Here is a 7500-nt window from a genome sequence, read left to right as displayed (position 1 = left end):
AACATCAATTTTAGACTCCCCTGAGTATGAAAAGTGAAACGAAAATCATTTTTGAGAAGAAAAAATTTTTGTATGGGAGGGCCCCTGCTAGAACATATTTCCCAAGTGCGTCGATTTTTGGGTCGCCGACACAAGCTCGGATCAAAAAAATTTTTTTTTCTCGGTGACTCAAAACATCAATTTTAGACTCCCCTGAGTATGAAAAGTGAAACGAAAATCATTTTTGAGAAGAAAAAATTTTTGTATGGGAGGGCCCCTGCTAGAACATATTTCCCAAGTGCGTCGATTTTTGGGTCGCCGACACAAGCTCGGGTCAAAAAAATTTTTTTTTCTCGGTGACTCAAAACATCAATTTTAGACTCCCCTGAGTATGAAAAGTGAAACGAAAATCATTTTTGAGAAGAAAAAATTTTTGTATGGGAGGGCCCCTGCTAGAACATTTTTCCCAAGTGCGTCGATTTTGGGTCGCCGACACAAGCTCGGGTCAAAAAATTTTTTTTTTCACGGTGACTCAAAACATCAATTTTAGACTCCCCTGAGTATGAAAAGTGAAACGAAAATCATTTTTGAGAAGAAAAAATTTTTGTATGGGAGGGCCCCTGCTAGAACATTTTTCCCAAGTGCGTCGATTTTGGGTCGCCGACACAAGCTCGGGTCAAAAAATTTTTTTTTTCACGGTGACTCAAAACATCAATTTTAGACTCCCCTGAGTATGAAAAGTGAAACGAAAATCATTTTTGAGAAGAAAAAATTTTTGTATGGGAGGGCCCCTGCTAGAACATATTTCCCAAGTGCGTCGATTTTTGGGTCGCCGACACAAGCTCGGGTCAAAAAAATTTTTTTTTCTCGGTGACTCAAAACATCAATTTTAGACTCCCCTGAGTATGAAAAGTGAAACGAAAATCATTTTTGAGAAGAAAAAATTTTTGTATGGGAGGGCCCCTGCTAGAACATTTTTCCCAAGTGCGTCGATTTTGGGTCGCCGACACAAGCTCGGGTCAAAAAATTTTTTTTTTCACGATGACTCAAAACATCAATTTTAGACTCCCCTGAGTATGAAAAGTGAAACGAAAATCATTTTTGAGAAGAAAAAATTTTTGTATGGGAGGGCCCCTGCTAGAACATTTTTCCCAAGTGAGTCGATTTTAGGGTCGCGACACAAGCTCGGGTCAAAAAAAATTTTTTTTTCATGGTGACTCAAAACATCAATTTTAGACTCCCCTGAGTATGAAAAGTGAAACGAAAATCATTTTTGAGAAGAAAAAATTTTTGTATGGGAGGGCCCCTGCTAGAACATATTTCCCAAGTGCGTCGATTTTTGGGTCGCCGACACAAGCTCGGATCAAAAAAATTTTTTTTTCTCGGTGACTCAAAACATCAATTTTAGACTCCCCTGAGTATGAAAAGTGAAACGAAAATCATTTTTGAGAAGAAAAAATTTTTGTATGGGAGGGCCCCTGCTAGAACATATTTCCCAAGTGCGTCGATTTTTGGGTCGCCGACACAAGCTCGGGTCAAAAAAATTTTTTTTTCACGGTGACTCAAAACTTCAATATTAGACTCCCCTGAGTATGAAAAGTGAAACGAAAATCATTTTTGAGAAGAAAAAATTTTTGTATGGGAGGGCCCCTGCTAGAACATATTTCCCAAGTGCGTCGATTTTTGGGTCGCCGACACAAGCTCGGGTCAAAAAAATTTTTTTTTCTCGGTGACTCAAAACATCAATTTTAGACTCCCCTGAGTATGAAAAGTGAAACGAAAATCATTTTTGAGAAGAAAAAATTTTTGTATGGGAGGGCCCCTGCTAGAACATATTTCCCAAGTGCGTCGATTTTTGGGTCGCCGACACAAGCTCGGGTCAAAAAAAAATTTTTTTCACGGTGACTCAAAACTTCAATATTAGACTCCCCTGAGTATGAAAAGTGAAACGAAAATCATTTTTGAGAAGAAAAAATTTTTGTATGGGAGGGCCCCTGCTAGAACATATTTCCCAAGTGCGTCGATTTTTGGGTCGCCGACACAAGCTCGGGTCAAAAAAATTTTTTTTTCTCGGTGACTCAAAACATCAATTTTAGACTCCCCTGAGTATGAAAAGTGAAACGAAAATCATTTTTGAGAAGAAAAAATTTTTGTATGGGAGGGCCCCTGCTAGAACATTTTTCCCAAGTGCGTCGATTTTGGGTCGCCGACACAAGCTCGGGTCAAAAAATTTTTTTTTTCACGGTGACTCAAAACATCAATTTTAGACTCCCCTGAGTATGAAAAGTGAAACGAAAATCATTTTTGAGAAGAAAAAATTTTTGTATGGGAGGGCCCCTGCTAGAACATATTTCCCAAGTGCGTCGATTTTTGGGTCGCCGACACAAGCTCGGGTCAAAAAAATTTTTTTTTCACGGTGACTCAAAACTTCAATATTAGACTCCCCTGAGTATGAAAAGTGAAACGAAAATCATTTTTGAGAAGAAAAAATTTTTGTATGGGAGGGCCCCTGCTAGAACATATTTCCCAAGTGCGTCGATTTTTGGGTCGCCGACACAAGCTCGGGTCAAAAAAATTTTTTTTTCTCGGTGACTCAAAACATCAATTTTAGACTCCCCTGAGTATGAAAAGTGAAACGAAAATCATTTTTGAGAAGAAAAAATTTTTGTATGGGAGGGCCCCTGCTAGAACATATTTCCCAAGTGCGTCGATTTTTGGGTCGCCGACACAAGCTCGGGTCAAAAAAATTTTTTTTTCTCGGTGACTCAAAACATCAATTTTAGACTCCCCTGAGTATGAAAAGTGAAACGAAAATCATTTTTGAGAAGAAAAAATTTTTGTATGGGAGGGCCCCTGCTAGAACATTTTTCCCAAGTGCGTCGATTTTGGGTCGCCGACACAAGCTCGGGTCAAAAAATTTTTTTTTTCACGATGACTCAAAACATCAATTTTAGACTCCCCTGAGTATGAAAAGTGAAACGAAAATCATTTTTGAGAAGAAAAAATTTTTGTATGGGAGGGCCCCTGCTAGAACATTTTTCCCAAGTGAGTCGATTTTAGGGTCGCGACACAAGCTCGGGTCAAAAAAAATTTTTTTTTCATGGTGACTCAAAACATCAATTTTAGACTCCCCTGAGTATGAAAAGTGAAACGAAAATCATTTTTGAGAAGAAAAAATTTTTGTATGGGAGGGCCCCTGCTAGAACATATTTCCCAAGTGCGTCGATTTTTGGGTCGCCGACACAAGCTCGGATCAAAAAAATTTTTTTTTCTCGGTGACTCAAAACATCAATTTTAGACTCCCCTGAGTATGAAAAGTGAAACGAAAATCATTTTTGAGAAGAAAAAATTTTTGTATGGGAGGGCCCCTGCTAGAACATATTTCCCAAGTGCGTCGATTTTTGGGTCGCCGACACAAGCTCGGGTCAAAAAAATTTTTTTTTCACGGTGACTCAAAACTTCAATATTAGACTCCCCTGAGTATGAAAAGTGAAACGAAAATCATTTTTGAGAAGAAAAAATTTTTGTATGGGAGGGCCCCTGCTAGAACATATTTCCCAAGTGCGTCGATTTTTGGGTCGCCGACACAAGCTCGGGTCAAAAAAATTTTTTTTTCTCGGTGACTCAAAACATCAATTTTAGACTCCCCTGAGTATGAAAAGTGAAACGAAAATCATTTTTGAGAAGAAAAAATTTTTGTATGGGAGGGCCCCTGCTAGAACATATTTCCCAAGTGCGTCGATTTTTGGGTCGCCGACACAAGCTCGGGTCAAAAAAAAATTTTTTTCACGGTGACTCAAAACTTCAATATTAGACTCCCCTGAGTATGAAAAGTGAAACGAAAATCATTTTTGAGAAGAAAAAATTTTTGTATGGGAGGGCCCCTGCTAGAACATATTTCCCAAGTGCGTCGATTTTTGGGTCGCCGACACAAGCTCGGGTCAAAAAATTTTTTTTTTCTCGGTGACTCAAAACATCAATTTTAGACTCCCCTGAGTATGAAAAGTGAAACGAAAATCATTTTTGAGAAGAAAAAATTTTTGTATGGGAGGGCCCCTGCTAGAACATTTTTCCCAAGTGCGTCGATTTTGGGTCGCCGACACAAGCTCGGGTCAAAAAATTTTTTTTTTCACGGTGACTCAAAACATCAATTTTAGACTCCCCTGAGTATGAAAAGTGAAACGAAAATCATTTTTGAGAAGAAAAAATTTTTGTATGGGAGGGCCCCTGCTAGAACATATTTCCCAAGTGCGTCGATTTTTGGGTCGCCGACACAAGCTCGGGTCAAAAAAATTTTTTTTTCACGGTGACTCAAAACTTCAATATTAGACTCCCCTGAGTATGAAAAGTGAAACGAAAATCATTTTTGAGAAGAAAAAATTTTTGTATGGGAGGGCCCCTGCTAGAACATATTTCCCAAGTGCGTCGATTTTTGGGTCGCCGACACAAGCTCGGGTCAAAAAAATTTTTTTTTCTCGGTGACTCAAAACATCAATTTTAGACTCCCCTGAGTATGAAAAGTGAAACGAAAATCATTTTTGAGAAGAAAAAATTTTTGTATGGGAGGGCCCCTGCTAGAACATATTTCCCAAGTGCGTCGATTTTTGGGTCGCCGACACAAGCTCGGGTCAAAAAAATTTTTTTTTCTCGGTGACTCAAAACATCAATTTTAGACTCCCCTGAGTATGAAAAGTGAAACGAAAATCATTTTTGAGAAGAAAAAATTTTTGTATGGGAGGGCCCCTGCTAGAACATTTTTCCCAAGTGAGTCGATTTTTGGGTCGCGACACAAGCTCGGGTCAAAAAAAATTTTTTTTTCATGGTGACTCAAAACATCAATTTTAGACTCCCCTGAGTATGAAAAGTGAAACGAAAATCATTTTTGAGAAGAAAAAAATTTGTATGGGAGGGCCCCTGCTAGAACATTTTTCCCAAGTAAATTCGATTTTACCCGGTGAGTCAAAAAATTTTGAAAAAAATATTTTGCCAAAATCGTGTTCATTGCCTATTATAAGGGACCAGGTCAGCTCACACGCATTTTTGGAGACCATATGGAAAGTGCGTCTGGGATTGCGGAAATTAAGTTTAGAGTGTTAAATGATGGTTTCGCAATCCCGAAAGGCTCAAAATCCACCCTAAGGTCCCCTGGGTGAAATGTGGTTTCCAAGGTGTGAGCGCTATCGGTGATAGAGTTGGAATGTGATTTCCAGAGCGCAGGGCGACTGGGCTTAGAGCGAAAATCATAGACAAGGGTAAGTATTGGACTGAACGACTCGAAGCAAACGAAAATCATAGACAAGGGTAATGGACTGAACGACTCGAAGCAAACGAAAACCACACACAAGAGTAATGGACTGAACGAATCGAAGCAAACGAAAATCACATACAAGAGTAATGGACTGAACGAATCGAAGCAAACGAAAAACCACAGACAAGAGTAATGGAGTGAACGAATCGAAGCAAACGAAAACCAAAGACAAGAGTAATAGAGTGAACGAATCGAAGCAAACGAAAACCATGAACACAGGGATAACTGAGAACGAACCTACCTATCAGAGCATGTGAAAGCATGGACAAGAGTACTGAAAATCGGACCAAACCTCTAGAAGCACACGAAAATCATGGACAAGAGTACTCAAAAACACGGACCAAACCTATGGAAGCACACGAAAACCATGAACACAGGGATAACTGAGAACGAACCTACCTATCAGAGCATGTGAAAGCATGGACAAGAGTACTGAAAATCGGACCAAACCTCTAGAAGCACACGAAAATCATGGACAAGAGTACTCAAAAACACGGACCAAACCTATGGAAGCACACGAAAACCATGAACACAGGGATAACTGAGAACGAACCTACCTATCAGAGCATGTGAAAGCATGGACAAGAGTACTGAAAATCGGACCAAACCTCTAGAAGCACACGAAAATCATGGACAAGAGTACTCAAAAACACGGACCAAACCTCTCGAAGCACACGAAAACCATAAACACAGGGATAACTGAGAACGAACCTACCTATCAGAGCATGTGAAAGCATGGACAAGAGTACTGAAAATCGGACCAAACCTCAAGAAGCACACGAAAATCATGGACAAGAGTACTCAAAAACACGGACCAAACCTATCGAAGCTCACGAAAACCATGAACACAGGGATAACTGAGAACGAACCTACCTATCAGAGCATGTGAAAGCATGGACAAGAGTACTGAAAATCGGACCAAACCTCAAGAAGCACACGAAAATCATGGACAAGAGTACTCAAAAACACGGACCAAACCTATCGAAGCTCACGAAAACCATGAACACAGGGATAACTGAGAACGAACCTACCTATCAGAGCATGTGAAAGCATGGACAAGAGTACTGAAAATCGGACCAAACCTCAAGAAGCACACGAAAATCATGGACAAGAGTACTCAAAAACACGGACCAAACCTATCGAAGCTCACGAAAACCATGAACACAGGGATAACTGAGAACGAACCTACCTATCAGAGCATGTGAAAGCATGGACAAGAGTACTGAAAATCGGACCAAACCTCAAGAAGCACACGAAAATCATGGACAAGAGTACTCAAAAACACGGACCAAACCTATCGAAGCTCACGAAAACCATGAACACAGGGATAACTGAAAACGAACCGAACCTCTCGTAGCAAACGAAAAACATGGACAAAATTATTCGAAACGAACCGAAGCTCGATGCGAAAAACATGGAAAAGCAAGCCCGTAAGTCGCACTATCAAGCCCATAAGTCGCACTATCAAGCCCATAAGTCGCACTATCAAGCCCGTTAGTCGCACTATCAAGCCCATAGGTCGCACTATCAAGCCCGTTGGTCGCACTATCAAAGCCCGTTAGTCGCACTATCAGGCCCTTAAGTCGCACTATCAGGCCCGTAAGTCGCACCAAAAAGCCCGTAAATTGCCCTATCAAGCCCGTTAGTCGCACTATCAGGCCCATAAGTCGCACCAACAAGCCCGTAAATTACCCTATCAAGCCCATAAGTCGCACCAAAAAGCCCGTAAATTGCCCTATCAAGCCCATAAGTCGCACCAAAAAGCCCGTAATTCGCACCAAAAAGCCCGTAAATTGCCCTATCAAGCCCGTTAGTCGCACTATCAGGCCCGTAAGTCGCACCATCAAGCCCGTAAATTGCCCGATAAAGCCCGTAAATTGCCCGATCAAGAGCCAGCGCTGCATTGTCGGTTAATCCCGTCGATCGCGCCGGCTATTTCTCAGAAGGTTGTACGGACACCATACCCGGTGGCAAGTACCGCGAAGTTTATAACGCAACAGAACGTTCGCCAGTCGGACACAAGAATTGGAAAAGCTCGTTGTAGTGTACAGGAATCGAACCGAACCTCCTAGCGAGAATAGGGTCCCGTGAGCAATCGCGCGGACCTATGTGAAATGGTTTAGAGTGTGATGTGATGTGATACACGGTGGAAGCGGTGCATGGTGACATGCATCACTCAGAGAGATATGGAACCGGTGGTCTTCCAGTTGCTT

Source organism: Anopheles moucheti (assembly GCF_943734755.1).
Source record: "Anopheles moucheti chromosome X unlocalized genomic scaffold, idAnoMoucSN_F20_07 X_unloc_21, whole genome shotgun sequence".
NCBI lineage: Eukaryota > Metazoa > Arthropoda > Insecta > Diptera > Culicidae > Anopheles > Anopheles moucheti.
The sequence above is the reverse complement of the archived record's forward strand: the minus strand, read 5'-3'. Positions refer to the sequence as shown.